This window comes from Grus americana, chromosome 5 (genome assembly GCF_028858705.1).
Source record: "Grus americana isolate bGruAme1 chromosome 5, bGruAme1.mat, whole genome shotgun sequence".
In the NCBI taxonomy this organism is placed as follows: Eukaryota; Metazoa; Chordata; class Aves; order Gruiformes; family Gruidae; genus Grus; species Grus americana.
In genome coordinates, this window is record NC_072856.1 from 31,754,420 (window position 1) to 31,775,367 (window position 20,948).

Here is a 20,948-nt window from a genome sequence, read left to right on the forward strand (position 1 = left end):
TGTGAGCTCTCCTAAGAGGTGACCTAAAGAAAATTTATTCTGCATTACACTTTTATTAAGCATTACTGTCCTAATTAAAATGATTCACAGTCCCTTTTTAGTTTTGTTTCTGTGTTATCCCAGCTGGTGGTGGCAAATGGGATGAAGGAGGGATTTTAATGCCCCTTTTTATGTCTGACAAGAGACAGCTTATCTGCTCTAGCCTATCCCAAAGGTCCTGTCCAGCTTTCAGTTCTGCTGCCACCACTGGCACATCAAACGCCTTCAGCTTTTAGGGCCAGATTTCCTTTGCAGGTTGGAAAAGATGATGAAGGACAAAGGGAACTTTTTTCCTCTCTGCCACGTGCTGGCAGGCAGCTCCAGCCTGCCAGCACTGAGTTGCTGCTGCACAGTCAGCCCCAGTGCTGGCATCACTCCCTGAGGCGCTGCCAAAAAGGACTGTGGTGGCCCAGCTGTCCTGCAGCGAAAGGGTGGCCCCATGGCGATGCTGCACCAGACAGTCCTGCCACCCGCACCCTCTGCCCCCAGGGCATAGTCATTTTCTTTGCAGCTAGAGTCTAGCCAAACAGTGCAGGTAGGTAGCAAATACTAAATCACCCTAATTAAACAATATCAGACTTTGGAAACTACGTGCCTGATGCTAACATGACACCTGAGGATGGAGAATTTCAGGTTTTCTTCTAGGTGGAACCGAAATTCAAGACCTGGATCTTGACCCCCAAGGGAGACCACACCTCCTTGTATAGGCAACCTACATCATTACCACAGTGACAAAACACGATGGCATAATAGGTTTTATTAGCTAGTTCAAAGCTCCGTATTTTTGCCTCAGATTGCTGAAGTGCTCTTTCAACACTTTACTGAACTATTGAGAGGCTGATTTATAGTTTGACCTCAAAACCAGACCAGATTTCAAATTAGTTTGAAAAAATTTCAGGTCAAACCCATATAACTATATATCTTGGAAATAGCTAGTCACAATTCTCAGAACAAATCCCTGGAGCTTTCTACAGCTTTTATCCAAACAGTGGGAAAATACTGCAATTGTTTGATGTAGAATCTCTGGTATTCACCCTCCACCACCCCTTCAACACATGCCCTTGAAATACAGTTTTCAGAATGGAGCCAGAAAGATTATAAATATAAAAGATAGCAAATAAACTGAAGTACTAACTGATGTCCAAAGCCTAAGGATATTTAAGATCACAACAAAATCAGTAACACTTGTGTAAAATAAACTAGATGAAAAAGCAAATAAATAATTATACAAAATAGACGAGAGTAAAACAGAAAGTTTGGGAAGAGGAATGCTAGTGTGAAGTTTAAGATTTCTGCAGAGCTTAGTTTGTGTTGTGTCCCGGGACCTATGTTCAGATGGAGCCACGTGCATATCTTGCTCTGTCTACAAGGAGCAGCAAAAGCTCTGCTGACACCCTGCAGTCAGCAGCTATATCTATTTCGGGGCTCAGTGCAAACAGACTTTGTGAAGGAGCAACGAGGAAGGGAGCAAGAATAAAGGCTATCGCCTCCAAAATCTACGTACATTCAAGTGGGAGTTACTGCAGTAACAACACGAGCAATACAAATCCCAGAAGTACTGTCAGTTCTTCTTACAAGTGTCCTTTAACCTGATTCTCTGCTCCAACTCCCCCTTACCCAGGCAATATTTAGCAATAATCTGGTAGTTGTGGATCACAGAAGATCCTCACAGAGAGTTTTCCATGTAGGAGAAACACCCTCTAATAGTGCATAGGTTCACAGGGGATCGTCCCTTGTTCCTACAGGGAGCTCCACTGTAGCTACCAAGTCAACGGCAGAGCACTGTGGATGACCTAGCTTACATTTGAGAAACCAGCAGTAACCCTCATTGCCAACATTGCTCAGGAAAATTCAGTGAAAACAGGGTACTTCATAGCAATAAAAAGATGTGTTGCACCCCTGAACTGTGGTGAATGGCATCTCTAACTGCTTTCTGGTATCTTTATTAAGAAGTTACACCGAGCAGCTCAGGAAAGAGGGTTAAGATTTTGGTGACACAAATAAGCCAGCAGCAAGATGAGCTGTGGAATGGGTAATAACTTATACTGCAGATCATAATCATCTTCTGTCTATTATAGCCACAGTAAAGTGTTTGTTACCAAGAGAACATGAAGAAAATTGATATCTAATTGAGTCACAGGACAATGACTTCTTTTGCTACAGCGGTCAGTTTGAATTACAACAAGCATAGAGCATAAATTATGATAGACAGTCTATGCCGTTGTCCCTGTATTTTTAGGAAGCATCTTTTCCATCGACTTCTTGGCCATACAGGAAAATCTTTCAGGTCACTCATTAAATAAGAGGATGTCTTCCACTCCTCCAATAAGTACGAAGGCTACCAGTAAATTATGAGTGTATATCAAAGTTCAAGCACTTGTATAAAGGAATTTCATACTAACTTTGAAAAGAGGATAAAAACAACCTATGTTCTAAACATTTCTGAGGGCTCCCAAGTGACAGGACATCAGTCAGGGTGAGCCGGTGCCACAGACCCAGGAGTCCCCGCGATGGAGCTGTGGCAGCTGCTGGCCCTGCAGAACCAGGCGTGTGCCTGGGGACATCTCTGTGGGACAATGCCCGGCCCTCCTGGCTGCATTCGGGAGAGCCAGTAGGATGTCTCTGAGCTGGTTTAATTCAGAGCAAATAATCTCACTCCCAGAATGGGGATGTGGTTGCAAGGGTACGGTGTCTGTGCCTTAATCCATCCCTATCCATTCCTGGGGGGGACATGCAAATATAAAATGATTCCCTAGTTTAGCCAGCAGTGAGTAAAATGCTCTAAAGCTGCTCACCGTGCCTCAGCCCTGCCAGGAACCTGCATTAGCCACTGGCTCTGGCAAACACTGTAGCTCCCTCATCTCAGCGGGGAGAACTCTGCTAGGGTTTTTTTGGAATTCTTTTTGGTTTCTACAGTTATTGGATCGTGTCATGAATAGGTCTGCATTTATTGTCAGACTTGGGAGGCTTTCAGTCCTCTCCATGAACACAAGGCTTTTTGTTGCCTTTCCAAAAAGTACAGCTGCTAAGCAAGGAAATCACAGGAAAGGGTTCCATAAGTGCTTCTAGTCCTGTGGAAATCGCAGCGATCAGTCTAATAAAGAAATTTCACAGAAACTCTCTAGTAACTTTGTTGCACTAACTGCACACTACCAGGGTTCCTCACAGTAATTCGACTGTGCTATAAGCCATCTCACCAGAATACCCTGGATTTTTGCCGCCTGTCACTAGCTGATATGAAGCTCAGCTGTTCTATCCTTATCCCACTTACCACACTGCTCTGGAGGTGAGGAGCGGACACAGCAGAGAGGGGGAGGACATTAGCAATGCAAAAGTCCTAGAGAAAGCAGATTGGGAGCTACATTTATTAATTTCCCTGCTACAGTAATACATATAAATATAAACCTGATTTGCTGTCACAGTGGGCAAATGTTCTATGCCAAGTCTGCTGGCAACACATTAAACCCCCTAAATAGGAGAGACCGGCAAACAGGTTCTAAAGATGCATGTGGGCAGAATGGACAAGCTGCAAACTGGCAGCAGCTTCCCCTGGCACCCCCTTTCAAAGGGGATGCTGCCAGTCCTGCAGCTCAAGATCAGCACAGAGTAGGCTGATGAAGCAACACCATGTCTAGCCCACAGCACGCAAAATAATAAGAAGAGATTGAAGCAGTATGGAAATTCTACACTTATAAAATGTTAATGAAACACAGTTTGCTTTTGCACAAAAGAAAAAAAAAACCTGAGACCTTGGAGAATTACATTAATTCCCTTAAGATTCACTTAATGTGTATGTTACAGCAGAGGCACTTACTATTAAGTACAAGCCATTTACTAAGTTTTTTTACATTACTGTAATTTCCACTTTAATGGCTTTGCTTTATTGGAAAACTTTCCTATTAAAGTTGATTGTTATAAGCTGTCCTTCTCATGTAGAAAAAAAAGTCAAGTACACCAGGCGAGAGGATTACAATACCCCTAAGTTAAACACACGCTTAAAGCGCTCTGGTGGATGGCTAAAGTGTTAACCAATTTACTGGGTCTGAGCCTCGAGCACAGGAAAACTTCCCATTCATCCTTAGGAGGAGCTCAGCCACACGTTCCTGTGATGCAGTTCAAACTTCTCAACAGCAAGAGGTGCCACGTTTGAGATTATAAAACTGATTCATGCCTTGGTCCTTAGGAAACCAACAAGTCCTTAAGAAACCATCAAAACAATACCAGCATCAAGAAGGTTCAGTTAACAGTGATGATCAAAAGGAAACTTTACCTCGGTTTTTTCCTTTTTTCTTCAGCATGGAGTAACTCTGTAAGAATTCTTTTCTAAAATTGGCAGGTGGATGGAGAGTTGGTTTCATCTGATGGATGTTGTAATTTTTTTGCCCCCTGTAAAGGTGTATAGCACAGTAGTTACCCCACTGATGCTCCCAGTCAAAGTGGAAGAGGGTGATGCATGAATCAGGTACTGAGAGCTGAGGTCACCTCATGGTTTCACTGTTCTCCCAGCTCGCTAGTACTACGTGCTGCCCTGCTACATGTGCCACTTCCTTCTCCAGATATGGGGAAAGATGGATGAAATCAGGAAGAAGTCTGCTGGAAGAGCTACCAAAGATTGGCAGCAGTGCCCGCCGTGACCACCCTGGGGCCTGATCATGGGGCAGAGGGACTGAGAACGACAACTCGAAGAGACTCCAATACCTGTGTGAACCTTCAGACCTTTGTCCATTCGTTGTTCAAGCAGGACAGCACAGCACAGGCTAATGGACTGGACCGCTCTTGTAACACGATGGTTTTGTTACACCACGCTGTTAGTGTTGAATTCAAGAGCAGAGTCTGTTATTTGTAAACTCTGGGTTGGTCGCTGGTTTATAGCAATTCTTTTGCACATACGTAAGCATATAACTCTCTAAAAATAGGTACAGAATTAAGTCAATGCTACCACAGTGTAGTCAAAACCATTATTTGGCAGCATGTGGCCCAGCTCTCCTGCCAATTTCAGCAGCTGAGGCAAGGAGGTGGGGTGGACTCTGCATTGCTGACCTCCACACATGGTTACAAGTCCCCTTCCAACCTGCCTAATGACGAGAACTTAATCTGGAATATGCACAGAAGGAAAAAAAACCACTAAATGTGATTGTGCCATTTCAATAAGCCTAATTAGCTAATAAAGGTCAGTCTCATTAGAAGCTCTTCAGGGAAGGATCCACTGAAAGAAATTAAACAGCAAAGGAATTTTAACAAGCTGTCCTCCCTCGCCTGCACCAGACATTTCAAGGAGGACTCAGTGAGAAACCAAATTTATTGAGAACAAGCGGTGAAGGAAGGTGTTGATACACAGGCGTTCTGTGACAATAAAAATGCATTTCTTAACTGCCAGAAGATCATTCAACGTCATGCGGAGGGGCTCTGCTTACTCTCTGCACAGGAGGTATTGGCTGCCCTGGGTCCATAAAGCAAGCTTCCTCTGAACTACATGTCCTATTTGACTCTCTACTGCCCAACACCCAGAATCCCATCTCCCTCCTTGTCCTAGGCAGTCAAGCTCCTACAGAGCACCCTGATATGCCATTTCCTTTGGTTTCAGGACATTGTGCCGCCTCCTGCTACCGTTTACTGAAAGTTGTTGTCTACTCATGAGTCTGCCATCTTACAGCTGGAATAACTCCATTCATGTATTCATTCACTCCAGTAAAGACCACTTATGATCTATGTCTACCTCCACTTCCCTCATCAGGAAAATCTACATCCAGAAGTCATAATGTGTCGCAGTGCAAAAATGTGCAACTAAGTTACACCAAATATTTTTTCAAAGTATAGAATGGATCTTTGCCTTGGTCTTCATTGATCACACCAGCTAAAGAAGTGCTTTTAGTTTTCTCCCTGTTCTGAAACAGCTTAGATCAAAGCTGTAGGTGGGTCAGATTTCTTCCCATGTTACTAGAAATTCCTACAGCATAAATGGGCTAGGAAACAGGTCAGGCCATTTTGGAAGCTGGAAGTTTAACTAAGAAAGGGACTGACAGCTCTCTGGCTTGCACCAGGCACTGGAAAAAAAAAATGCAGTTGCAAAGGAAGAGAAAATGATTCTCTGCTTTTTCCATTGCTAGGCCAGAAGAATCCAGCAGCAGCACTCTGATGCTAAAGTGTGTTCTAGTTCCAGCTGTCCTCTCATCTTCTGTGGTCCTTCAGCCACAGCAGGTCCCAGAAACATGGCAGCTTGGGAGAATAATGGGGACGCAGTTGTTGCTTTGCACCCAAAACGTCCACTGCTGTTAATGAAGACTCATAGCACCTCAGAGACTTTGATAATGAGACATGAAGGTATATTTTAACTGAGCCATGTTGATGGGCTCCCATAGGCAGAGCTTTTCCACATCTTGTCTGAGACTAGAGAAACTTGACCTAGTCCTCAAAGAGACAACCATCTCATTGGGGCTGGGTTGATGCAGAGACCAATTTTCCACGCTGACAGTCACAGGAACAGACTCACCACATCAGCCTGTCTGTCTCACAGACATCTTCTGCAGGTCCCTACAGGAGTGCAGGCATCCCTTAGCAAAGCAGAACAGTAAATGTATAGGAAGGGTGTGGGTTATGGGGAGCCTCGCTTCCATTGGGGACCAGAGTAAAATAGGATAGGCTTTCCCCCACAGGGCTGTTGTCCCTCCTGTGGCTAGATCTGCTTCAGAGGAGAGGTCTGGAAGAAGAGATGACTGGCCCAAGAAATCTATACATATCAGATAGGTAGCTGCTACCCAGACAAAGTCAGGGATAAGGGGAGTGCTATTTCTTTAACGACGATGTAGATGAACTTCCTTACCACTGATCCTGCAGTGCTCAGGAGGCCCTGGGGATCCTGAGACATGCTTGTGTGTTTCTCTGCTGGACACCTTCCCCGTGGGATGGAGCTGGTGATGGCTGCAGCATCATTTGCTCCTCTTGGGCTCTTCTCTAGATGCTTCGTGCAGATCCAGGGGAAAAGAAAGAAAAGAGACTGGAAAAACCTCCCAAGCATCCTTTGAATGCTGCTGTCTGTAACAGGATGCATGTGGGGGTGTCTTCCTTCCCCTACTGTGGAAAGAAGAAATGTGTTTTGAATTTGTTTGTTCTTTTGTAATAACCACAACAAAGATGAAGAAAACATATTCAAGTTCATTTTTCTTAGGTAGCTAACATTTTAAAAAATTCCCTGCAATCTTTTGCCTAAAGTGGAGAGTAAGTGGAGGAATCCGAGGGTTATCAAACAAATAAATGAAACAAAACCCTTACATTCAGATTTTTAAACTATTTCCTCTCAAAATGCTTTGATTTTCTTAAATCTATCCCAGCCAAACCTAGCACATTTGTTTACTTTTTCATTTGTTACTAAAATAAAAATTTAACACACACACAGCCCCGCTGAATATTCACCTTAATAGCCAACTTTTACAGAAAATGAAGACAAGCTGAGAGAGTTGGGGTTGTTCAGGCTGGAGAAGAGAAGGCTGCAGGGAGACCTTACAGCAGCCTTCCAGTACAGTACCTAAAAGGGGGCCTGATGCTCTGCCTTAGTGCTACAGCACAGGGAGCGGTTGCTGTCACAAAGCTTGCAAACATAATATTTGGGAAGACTTGGGCTTTTATGTTTGCTTTTAAAGGCAGAGTTTAAGGGGCTTTGAGGCCCTAGAGTGGCCCCTTCACTCCCGATTAAGTGATAGCTGTTCATGAAGACTGTTTTTTCCCCATCTTGTTTTTGTACAGAGAACTTTGCTAGCCCTTTTTTCTGGTAAAACGCAGCTTTTTCACTAACTGGCCAGAAGCAGCTCTTCATTTAGTGTTGCCTTGCTCCTTCCCCATCTCTGCTTTCTTTGTGATTTTTGGACCCCAGCCTTTCTGCACAGGGAAGCGCAGCCGGCTGGCAATAAGCAGGGAGCTGCTCCACCCAGTGGGTACAAGCAGCAGGCACCGCACAGGCTTCCTTAGCAGAAAAGCGTAGAAAACCCAAAACAGTGAAGGAGTTTGAGTGAAGGACGCATACTCCCTTCCCTCGGGGGGGGACATCACATCTCATCACGTCCCATCTTCCAGCTGCTCCAACTCTAAGTGGCATGATGCAGTTGGGAAATCAGGTCTGTACCACAGAAGAGCAGTACCCACTGCAGTTTGGTACGTGGAATGCTGAAGCTGGATGCTGGTTTGTTGCCTGAGGTCTGTCTACAAAGGCTGGCCAGTTGCGGGGGCTCTGCCCTGGCCAGCCGAGGAAAGCTGGGGTCCCCGGGCTGACATCAGTGGATCAAGAGCCATGGTCAGCCAGCCTGGCTGGGAGCACATGGGGTGCATAGCCCTGGCAAGGGAATGGTGGAGCCGCCACAGCCGAGGGCAGGCAGGGCACGTTACACCAAAAGAAGCACAGTGCAAATGTATTTGTGCTAGTCTGACCCCATGAAACCTGGCTGCGAATAAAAGCAGTCCTTTCTTTCAGTAGTCCAGTATATCAAAGCTTGTGTGTTGAACACACATCCCCACAAAGCATAACCACAATATACTGATAGATGGGGGCCAGGAAAAAATGCTTCTGCCTGTGCCCCGGCCCTTCCCTCCCATGCACTAAGCACCAGGCACAGTCAGGCAGACTTCTGTATCAGTCAATACAAGTGGCTTTGCGGCTGGATGATGTGAAGCCCGGGCAGAAGCGCTCCTGTTCTGCTGACTCACCCGGGCAGGCAGTCCAGGTCAGCCTCATTTATGTCAGCTCTGAAATGTTAACAGCCAAGTCCCTTGGCGGGGAGGATAACAACTCAAAGGAGGGACAAGGTCAGAGGATATTCAGTTTAGAGAAATACTTTGAGGTTGAAGCTAAGTAGAGCACTATTTTGGAAGGAGGTAAGCTTGGACAATAAACCACTGAACACTAGAGGCTACTGAAAAATAGTTGTAGAGCTGGATTTCTGCCTATCCCTTTCTGCAAAGGGGTAAACCTAAGGGAGATTAAAAAAGCATGTCGTGACACAAGCAGCCTTGGATGGAAAGAGGAGACTTCTGTGCTCCTCACATAAACTGGACAGTTAAGACTTGACCCTCAGATGTACTTTGCAGGAGACTAGAATGACTCCAGGCCGCTCCATGCCAAAATGGCTCTTAGTTCATGATCTAATCCTCGTATTTTTAGGCAGGAGTCTGCAATATTACTCTGTTTCCTGTGAGACAGCAGAGTGCTGTTACTATTATTATTTGACAGCTTTATACTGCAACGGCTGCGAGAGGATCGGGGAAGATCATCTGAATTGTGCAAGGTGCTGCACAGATTTATAATTGATGGTGCCCCCTTGAAGCATCTCCAGCACCTTAAAGCAGGCAGGCAGCACAAATGCTTGCAGCAGGTGGTTCAGGTTGGTGCGTAACAAAGCACGTCAGGCACTATTCTCTGCTGACCAGAAATTGAGATCAGCGCTCTTTGATGCCTTCTGCCCTCAGGTTTGGGTGCATGGACAGCCCAGCGACATCAGGCAACATCTCTGCTCACACTCGTCACTCTGGTCATCTCGTCCATCTCCCCCACGCTGCTGGGAACACACTGAACATGCCACTGCAGGGGCCTGGGGAGCTCTGGAGCCTGGGATCACCCAGGGTTTGGCTTTCATGGAGGGCAGGCTTCTCACCTCTGAGAAGACCTGGGCCGAGGAAGGCAAGAAGTCAGGGGAACCCATCCCTAGCATGCTTTCACTGCAGCATTAAAACAAGCTTTTAAGCAGGAGCTGCCTCTCTCCACATCTCCTCTCCATATTCATATCCACATCAGTTTTTAACAATGCTTTCAACCTGGGCTAGCTGGCATGGTGTGGATCACGCGCTCAAGATAACTGTTGGTTTTGCATAATTAATGATCTACTCACCTTGGCAATAAGGATGCATGTGAACCACATTTATTTCAGCCCTACAGAACTAGGTTTTATGAAACTGCTCCAAAGCTGCTGACTAAATGAGTACCGTGGTTGTAGGAAGGTGTAAAGCTTCCCAACTGCAATCGCACACACACATGTTCTCTGCTCTGTAATACTACACGGTGCTGGCTACGCACTGACTGCAAAGTGCCTGTGGGACTGATGAGCCTTTTCAACCCGGCTTCAAATGCTGCAAGCTCTGCGGGGCAGAGGAACGCGATCTGCCAGAGGTGGCCAAAGAGGCCATTTTGGTCTGAAGGATGAGCCCAACAGGAAGACGAGATGATGTGTGTCAAGCTATCCCCTTGAGCATCAATTTGATCTCTGGACCAGCCTTGCTGACTGCATCACCTTTGGCCTCCTGACAGGCCCTTTGGTTCCTTGTAGTGTGGCTGATGGGATCCCTGAGAAGAGCAGCAAGGGAACCTGAAATAATTTGCATTGGCTGAGCATTGGTCTTTCTCTCCAGAAAGACCTTCAGTGTTTAATTACCTTGTGTCCTCCTTGCTGGACTGCAGCACTTGCAAACATTACAGAGGATAAGGAACAATCTGATGCCATCATGGCATTAGCAATGATGCAAAGTGCTGCAGCTGTCAGGAGGACAGGCACAGGTCCTCTGCACAGGTCGCTACTGTTAAGTTATTATACTTTGGGGACTTGCATTTGCTCACTAGGCATCAAGTGCAAGAATTGGACTCTCAAAACATGTCTTAAAAGCAGAAAGGTAATGAGGATGAAAGAAGCAAGAAAGGTAATGAGGATGAAAGAAGCAAGAAAGGTAATGAGGATGAAAGAAGCAAAGTTCATCAGAGAAAGACTCTAACTTGGCAATCTACCTATTGGTATTAACTCACCTTCATTTTGAAGGTAGGAGTGGAATCAGGTTTTGGTGGTACCTCCAGCTTTCCTGATCCACATTTCCTTTTAGCGAAAGTGAGACATGTGCAGGAGAAGGATGAACTCCCAGCAGCAGGGAAATGCAGTTTTGTCTCCGATGCTTGCTGCTTGTTGCCAGGAAGACCAGAGTGAACTACATACAACCCCATTACCAAATCCTGCATCTTGGCTTTACTCCACTTGCCCTGAGGGGACCTTTGAGATAGACAGCTCTTCAGCTAAATCTGTAAGGACAAATTTTTCACCATGCATCAAACAGCTTGTTCTTTTTCAGCTTATTCAACTGAATACAGCTGAGTACTTCAGCTCTGAGTCTGCTGTAGGAAAAGGGCTGAAAGAATTCAATAGTGATGTCAATGGACATACACAGGAGGAAGAATGGGCTGCCCTTCAGCACTTTACTGGGGCACAGGCCTACAGAGGATACACCTCCTCCTGTTGCCCTTTCTTCTTAATTACTATGCTCGGTGTGGCTGCAAAGTCGTGGTCCTAGGCAGCAGTGGCAGCCCTACACTGCACCCAGCTGCTCCTTGGGTTCAGTGAGCTGCCAGCTGCACCTAGGAAAAAGACTCCTAGATGTGGCAAAAGCTCTGTTTTATAAACCCTGCGAGCAAACCAAGTTTCTAGCTGTTCATATACAGACGATACGTTCCAGCATTGTTTTCGTGCTTATATAACTTTACTGGAAGCATCAAAAAACAGTAAGCAGCCTGCTTTTAGCTGAAGAACACTTGCAGCAGCAATTTACAGATGATGCTTATAGGTTAAACTGGCCCCCCTGCCACCTTACGCCTAGCTGAACAACTGAAAACTTCATCCCAAGAAACACTGAGGCACAGCCAAGTTCTGTTCTGCATCTGTTGCTGCTTTAGGATTAGCAACCACATCCATTAGCCCACAACAGTGGATGTAAAAAGCAGGAACTGCACTTTTCTTATCACTTGACAGCTGATTCCACCCGCTGAGAAGAAGCTCTGGTGTCTACAGCCTTGATTCAGCACAGCAGGAGGAAAATGGCCTATGACAACCACACTACACATCTGAAACGCTTTACAACCATAAAAAGGTAGGAGGAGAAACAAGGATTGAGCAGAGCTGCCATTTATAAAAAGTTAAAGGAGCATTCTCGAGAAGAGAGTGGGTTTTGCAAGAAATCCAGGATGTGCAATTCTTTTCATCTCCAGCCTGCATCTGTGGAAGACATGAAGCGAGAGGAGAATAGGAAAATCATGCAATAAGAGCATTACATGCTTTCTTTTAGTAGGGAACTTCTGCCAAACTACCAGCATGCTTTCTTCTTTAGCATGACAGCTATGTAATATTAATAGCATTTACTCGCTGAGAAACACACAGTTAGCCCTCAGAAACACAGCTGCAAACCCAAAGATAAATCAGCCCTGAGTTCTTAACAAAGCAAATTGCAACTTTTATGCTTGCCAGAACATGCAGACACATAGATTAAAACCTATAACTATAAGCGACGGGATCTTTAGCCCAGCGGACAGCATTCAGGCCCACAAAGGAGAACAGTTTCTTACAATAACCTGGGCTTCAACACAACACCCAAGTGTGTGGCTGCCCCATCTCTTTCCATGAGGCTAGCAGTAGCACCATTCCTATGTAACTTTTTTCATTAACAGAGGGCACTGTTCCTATGCAATTTTTTAATAGGCGGATTTCAAAATACTTCACAGGGAAGTGAAGCTCCTGTGCCCATTCTCCTCACTGTGAACCTGACCCATGAAATTACTTGCACGAGATTTTTCCCCAAAAATGACCACACTGCTTGGGGATGCACCACCCCCCCCGCCCCCCCCCGAACGACTGCCTGTCCTTCTGTCAGAGGGACCAAGCTTTTCACCTAGCCGCGACGTAGCAGGGCTGTGTCCAGCTCTGCAGATAGAAGAGCAGGGAGGTAACAGCATTCTTCATGCTCATTAGGAACAAACAGCTTCCTGGACGCTAAAAGCAGATGACAACTTTTGGGGAGGGGGGATTGTTGGAAACCAGTCCCAGCAGCAGCACAGTGCCGGTTGGGGGTTTGCCTTTTGTTTTTAATATACGTTTAGATGCAGTCTCCACAAACGACAGGAGATGTTTTCAGCCAGTGTCTGTTCTTCACACAGGGACTGAGGAGAAAGGGAGTGACACTAGCAGAGGGAAGAAAGCAAATAAAGAAACCAACCAAAGGGAGAGGCCCGCGTGTGAAGAGAAGGCAGCGACAGGAGATGAAGGACCCGCAGGCCAGCGCGAAAGGCTCTGGAGAGCTGCTCTACCCCCGGTTTCCTGTCAGCACCTCACGTCTCGCCTCTGCCTGGCCCGCAGCGGGAAGGGCAGACGGGGTCGGGGCGATCTGGGCTCCCAGCGCTGACTTCCAGCCTCGGAGGGGGGACTTCCCCGCGGGCAGCGGGTGCAGCTGCCTGCTGCGTTTCGCGACAGTCACCAGCAGAGGGCGCCCCGGCCCTGCCCACCCGCCCGCCGCCCACCCTGACGGGGGGAGCTCCCGTAACGGCGCGAAAGCAAGCTGGGACAGGCCGGCTCCGTGCCCCGGTGTCTCCGAAGGGCTCGGCCCGGGGACTGAGCGAAGGAAACGTTGCCTAAGGAGGGCGGGTGCACAGGGCTGAGCCGCGGAAGCGGAGTGAGGTCAATGATCCAGGAGGTCCCAAGGCTGTTAGTGCCGCCCCGTCAGCGCTGGTGCAGCTCAGCTCCCCACACCGCCCGGCTACCTGGTGCCTGGCCCTGGATCCCAGGGCACTTTCCAGGAAACGCAGCCCGTCCTGCAGGTAAAGGTCCTACAGACTAAATGCTACGGGCTTGTTATCAGTGACCAAACTGACCACAACACCTCCCAAATCGTAGTAGCAGTGTAGGAGCCTCCCTCCCTTTTTTCTCATTTTACTTCACGGAAGGGGGAAAAAAAATCCTCCACATGGCTCACTAGGACATTTCTCCCCTGCAGCTAACCAGCCCCGCACGTCTTCCCCACCAGGCCTCTCCATGCTGCTCACTCGAAAGACTCTCGGACCCACAGGGAGAGCAGCCCATGGGCCTGCCCCGAGAGGGTTGCCACGCGCGGGGAGGAAAGGGCTGCTCACCTAGTCCAGCTGGGAGTCTGCTTCCCAGCAAAGCGTTGTGTCTCTCTCAGTGGTAAGGTTACACGTGGATGCAGACCCAGAATTCCGCTTCCGTGTGACAGGTAAGAGGACAGAATGCCCTGCAAGCCCAGCTAGAAAAGCCTTCGGAGGTGCCTGAAACCTTAGGGAGGCTGAATTGGCAGCAACTGGAAGTAGCCTGGTTTAGAGCATCAGCCCCACTTAAAAACAACATCTGTGAGATACAGTAGACACGTTCTGGTCAAACAACGGGGAGTGCACTTATACAGAAGACCTTTAGATAGACCTGGTCTGATTCTTGTGGTCAAGGTCAAAGATCCTGTGTTCAGTGGACCAGTGGATTTTGGCTAGAAGAAGCCCTAACCAAGCTGCCACAGGAACAAAGAGCACGTGACACTCTGTGTGTTGGTCCAGAGCACCCGTTGCCACCTCTCCACTCAGGACAAGCACTTCCAGAAAAGCTAGCATTTCTAACAAAGTTTCTCCCTCCTCTTAAACCCTAGATACACAAAAATTGCTGGACAAAGGTAAGGTATTTCTCAGGTGCTACATTCTTCATTTTTCCAATGGATTTTTTTTTTCAGATCATGGTCAGAAAAACGTGCTAAAGACAAGGCTAGTATATTGTGGCTTCTACCTACCTCCTCCTCCATCATTACAGAAGCTGGTGTTCTCAACTACGTCTGATCCCTCCTACTGCATCAGGCTACCACCCAGCTGCCTGGCAGGCCACAATCTGCTCCTCTTCTCCTAGTTCCTGTCTGCCACTGAAGGCACACAACGTTGCAATCTGACAGCCACACAAGCTGCCAAAATCCTACCCAATGTGAGCCAGCACATCCTGAATTCAATGCAGATCTTCCTATTAGCTTCAGCTGGCACAGATCAGAAACCCTCTCTGCTGCTGAAAGTCCTTTCCAAGTCAAGAGGCTTTTGCCTCCATCCAAGCAGCTCCCAGCAAGGCTGTTCCCCAAATCAGCTGCTTGGTAAGTGCAGCGACTGGAGAGTTAAACAGAAACAAACAGCCTCATGGCACTCAAAGTTGCTTGGACCAGGCGATTTCCAAGATCTTTGAGCATATCTGAAGAAATCATAGTAGTGACAGGAGAAGCAGTTAGGTCCAAATTATTATCTGAGGCCAAAGGGAGTGAAAGAGTCCTGAAGCCAAGTTCCTGGCTCTGTCTTGGCAATAGCATACTGCTCTCTTCTGCCTTCTTAAAAATATGGAGGAAAGCTGCCACACACAAACGTTTTTATTGTTGTCTCTCAATACTCAAAGAACCTGACACAGCAAGAAGAAACCTCTCCATGGAGACCATGCAGTCCTGAAGCACATTTTGAAACAGCTGTCAGGCCTCATGAATAAAAAGCAAATTACAAAGTGCATTAGAGTATCACTGTGTCAGCTATTACCCTAGTAAGGGTTTCTGGCTTTATCAGATACAGAAAAGATCTTATTAGGCCTAGCTCATCCTTAGGGAACACAGCAGGATTAGCCTCTGCAGGATAAGTGCAAGTGCTTTGTTTTTTACCTGGGCAAGAGAGATCTGTCATTGATTTCCCATCTGCAAGGTCCTAAGGGCCAAAGAGCTGAGCTGGGCAAGTGCTCCTCCTGTCCAGAGCATTACACCATTAGGTAAGCCCAAAGAGAAAACAGTTTCTTGCTGATCAACTGTAATTTGACTTAATTACAATCCTTCTATACCTACCTGGTTTCAGTCGCATCCCTTTTTCCCCATCACCTGGAATGTTCATCCCTGCTTTCCCTACCTCTGCCCGGGGGTTGTGAATATCCACAACATCCTTGCTCAGAGCAGTGATATCCACAAGAAAGGGAAATGCTCTGAAGAGCTAACCCAGGCACTGACCTCTCCTTCCAGCCAAACGTGGGGCTGAAAACTGGCATTCAACTTGTCACAGCACTGAGAGGCCTCAAACACAATGAGGTGTTAACAGGGGGCTCCTAGGACATCACACCAGCCAGAGACTCTTCATGTCCCTCAACACACCCCCTTGCCTATCTTTCTGCCTGCTATCCCATCCTTCATGCCAGGGATAACTTGCTAATCCTCCCCCCATGACAGGGCAGTTGTGTGTGCCCCAAACCTGCCTTCTCCCCATCCTGTTTCCTTTTATTGGGTTTTCCAACTTCTCCAAGTGCAGCGCAGGTTTTGGTAATCCTCCCAACTTGGTCTCTTTCCAACTTGCCTGCTAGATGTTAGGGTCCCCATTCCTTTCCCCATCATAGGAGCTCTGGGCCCACACATCCCTGCATTGCTCCCACTTCCAGTGGTTCTGTCCCCAACCTTTTCCCCACATGCATCGTCCCTCAGAGTGTCTGGAGACAGACCAAGACTGTTCCATAGATAAAGGTGTTCTCAGGAGGAATAGGAGCGGGTGGATGATGCAGGCTGGACTTCACTGTGAAGAAGGTGGTTGAGGTCTCTATTTAGCAATGCTGCAAAAACCAGCACAAGTTTTTTCAGATCTACATCTCTCAATCAAGCATCCTCATGTGTGGGCTGTAAGCAATTCTGCTGTCAGTCTTTTTCATTGCCATTGGTTCCACTTTCAACTGGAGGAACCAAATATTCACTGAAACAGCAACGGATAAAAGGAACCTAAATGACAGTCACCAGGCTAGAAATTTCCATCCCTGAGTGAATGCATATTTTAAGCCAAATGAAAGAGATCTAACATGAAAAGCTGGGAGAAAATACAAGTTAAGCTAATAGTCTGGTAGTTAAGACGCTTCCCTGGGAGATGCAATATCAAATCCCCTTAGAGAAAGGAGGCAATGAAGCAGAGTCTTTCAGCATCCTGGACAAACTCCGTACCCACTGGGCTGTTTGGTAGAGGGAAGGTAATACTGGCACTTTCACCCTCTCTCTCCCTTTCCACCTCCCACATTGTCTTCTTGCAGGAAACTCTATTAGATATCTTTGAAGCAGCCATCAAGTACATAGACAAGAAAGGCTCAGTGTGTACAAGCGCCTGTTTATTCTACTGAAAGGCCTTGATGCAAGCTTCTTCCCCAAAGGTTCTCTAAGAACGTAAACTGTCGTGGGATAAGGAGTGGGTAAATGATTAAAGGATGGGAAATAAAAGGTAGAAATAAGCAGAAAATTTTCACAACAGAGGGAGTTTGCCAGGCAGTATCAGAGGGATGAGTGTTGAAGGCTGCAATGTTCAGTGGACTCGGTAAATTACCTGGCAAATGAGTGGGTAATAAATGTGACAAACCTCCTGGTGGCATGAGGATATGCTGAGTAAAAACAGAAGGGTTATCTGTGAAGAGCTGCAAAACAACCATATGCTACCAAGTGACAAGGTGAGAAGACAGCAGAAAAACTGCAACCTAGAAATTCAAAATAATGGTCATGGGAAAAGCAGTGCTGACCTCATTATATCAAGATGGGCTCTTGAGCTGATTCTTAGAAATAACATCAACTTAGTGTATGTTCAGTAGCAGTTAGAAAATGAAGCATTAGGAATACTTTGGGAAGGGGTAGAGGGGGAGAATATCGGGAAAACACGGTGGTGCACCTACATCCCAAAGGCCGTGTGCACTTCTGGTCCTGCCATCTGCAAATGAATTTAGAACGCAAAGGGCTTGGAGAAGAGCAACGGGAAGGATTTGAAAGTGCTTCCATACAAAAAGTAAGACTAAGGCCAGACTGAGATCAGGAAAGAGATCAACTGAAGGATGATACAATAAAGATATTTTAAATCACGAATGGTTTGGGGACAGTAAATAGGGAGCGATCGTTTGCTGTCCCTGCCTTGCATAAACTGAGGAGAGTCAGGTGAACTAGTGGGTGGAAACTGAGAATAAGCTAAGGGGGGGTTAGCTGCAGAGTCACTGTGGGACAGACGTGGGAGGCTTACGTGGGTTCTCAAAGGTGTAAAACAGAAGTTCATGGAAGAAAATCCACTGAGGGCTTTTGCATACGATCATGAGCTCTCTGGTCTGGAAGTCACTAAACTAAATTGCTGTAGGTATATTCTAGGGGAATAACCCTGTACATCTGCCTTGGTTTTGTGTCTGTAGCTAGACACCCAGTGCTGAGCACCAAGCCAGGCCAAGTCCACCAATTCCATTTCACCCGGTACTACCAACCTGCTGAGCTAACATGTGCCCCGGATGGGGAGTACTGCTTCAGATCAAGTAGAACCCTTGCTTTATGTCAAATAAATAAAAAATAATTATATTTAATAAGAGCTAATTTATTAATATATCTGGTCTTAGAAATTAAACCAGAACTACTCACAGTATAGACACAGCGGCAGAAGACACTTTCAGCTGCCGTCAGTGAGACATTAAATACATAGATGGCTACAGACAGGCCGGAAGCATGCCATCCTATGTCTCTAAATATTTTATTTATTTATTTAAAAAAAAAATCAGAATGAGCCTGGTTCTGTCTGTGATGCTAGATCATTCCCTGAAAATATGAAAACAAATGGATTTAGCGTTAATGCATTTTTCCATGGCGGGCGAATGCAAACACGCTACCATGATTTAAGAAGTCTCTGCATGACTGGCTGATAAATACCCTTACAAGTGCTGAACGGTTTGATTACCAAAGTCTTGCAGGAACAAGTAATGGATTACTGTACGTCCCACAGTTCACCTCTCAGGTAGCTCTTGTTATGTTAATCAGACCAAGACCACAGAGAACTTGGAGGAAAGTGGATGGCACTAAGATTAAGATGTCCTCAAAGGTTGCTATTAATTTTGAATGCCTTAATTCATAAATTCATTGTAGGAAGTGATTTTTGGTCATGCCTTACATACAAGGCTTCGGCCTCGTGAGTACGCAGTAGTAAAGTGCTGAGTGCTGGTGCCCTGAAGATTGGGTGTGCAGAACTACCGAGTGCTTTGGCAGGGGACCTTTGCGATGTGCTCTCCGGTCTCATGTCAGAGGATGACTGATCTGGGGAGTCTTTCGACCCCGGCTCCCCAGTCCCTGGCTCCCGTGTATAAATTCAGCCTTCTGATCCTACCATTTTAAAATAATACCAGCATAGAGCAGTACATATGAACTATGCTATGGTCTGCTAATAGTATTGAAATTATATTAAAATAACTCCAAGAGGACATTTTTTACTGACACTTGCAAAAAACAGGTAATCCGATGAAATGATGGAAACCACCGACTAAAAACCTGGAATCAACATTCACTAAAGCTCTACAGCTGTCTTTCGCCAGCAGGCACCCCTCGTGCCTCATACTCATTTCAGTATTCCAATTAGTGCAATGCAGCAATCAGCTCATTTAAAAGCTGAGAAACCAATGGGAAACTGAAGAAGGAAGGCTTTCCCCTGCTTTTTCTTATCTAGGTTAAAAAAAAAGAGACTTAGCAATTCCCAAAAGTTATGGTACAGGGGGACCTGGATTAATAATTTCAATTAACTAACCAAAAATAATGCCTTTTCCTTTCAAACAGAAAGTAAAGTCTAATACACTTATTTGTTTTTCTATTATATCTTACTAAATGTTAGTCTTTTTAACTGATAAAATTTGCTGGTTTATTGTACCAAGTTTCAGTTTCCATCTAAATGGATGTAAGTCAGGCATGCATATTAATAAAATTAAAAAAATAAACGCATCACATCCATTATTTTCTGACATAAGAATGTGGACATCAGAAATGTGACTTGTTAAAATACATGTAGCAATCCATATTTCAGTAATTAATGTGTCCCCTGATTAAGAAAATATACTGTAATTAAAGGGTTACGTTTAGTGGCAAACCAGCATGCTTCGGTGCTATGAGACACACTGGGGGGGGGGGGAGGAAAAAAGCTCATTAGTGGCTACAGAGGGGACCAGCTTACTCCCCCAAGCCTGAAGATGGATTACACTTGGCTTGACAGCCCCAACTCCAAATGCAATAGCCTAAAGAGCGGCTCAGCCAGCCTTTTCCCAGCTCGGCCCAGGGACCCGTCAGCAGGCCGAGGGCTGCCGGAGCAGAGCGCTGCCCCGTGCTCCCGGCAGGCGTACCTGGGCTTGCCGCCGGCTGGGCGCCTCACCTGCTGGGGCCCTTTGGGACATCCCACTCGGACTCCATCAGCCCTGCTCCGCCTTTGAGAAATCTGGCCTCATTTTCTGGCTTTCCAACCTTTTTGTAGGTGTCTCTGTAGTCTCCCCAAAGGACTCAAGTTCTCTGCTTTCTTTCCCAACTCAAAGAGAGGGTCTTCTGAAAGCATGACCCTTCCCTTCAAGCCTCCTGCTTTGAGCTGATCATGGCTACAAAGCCCACAAGTACAAAGGTACGTTAGGGGAAACCTTCTCGTTACTCCCTGTCACGCGAGGGCAGAGGTGAAGTTCAGGAACCAGCAGAAATTTAGCATTTCACCCACTTCAGCACCTTGCAAAACCAATACAGCCCTTATCTGTGTATTTAGATGCTGCCACTTGATCTTTTCAAATCTGTCCTGTATAAAACTGCTAAAATATAGTCTATTTTAAAACAGACTAGGCTGCAAGTGGATAGTATACCTTAAAAAACCAAAACAAGTCCCCCTCCTCTCCCAAAAACCTAGTGAAGCTGAAGCAAAATTTTCTCTGTGTTCCCAAAGACATGCCCCAAGACTACTCTGTTGCTTCTCTCTCCGGAAACTTCAGTAATAGAGAGACTGGTGCGTGCTTACTTGCAGAGTTTCAGTCTGCCTCTCCCTTTTCTGCTGGCACGAAATGGTCGGTGTCTCACAGAGAGCAGCCCTGGTTTTTCCTGTTCTGCTGGTCACTGGGTTGCTGGGAAAACACCTCAAGGGCTCTTGCCCAGGCCGGCTGTGGCTCCTCTATTGACCGTTGCATGAAGAACTTGTCTGCCTTTTCTTGACCTCGGTCGGGGATGTTTTGGCCTGCCAGCACCTTTCTGTGACGCACTTCCCATGGCTTCTGTCCATTCCAGCCACAAAGAGGACATGATGCAGGTAGCATACCTGAGACCCACAGGAGGGGGAGGGC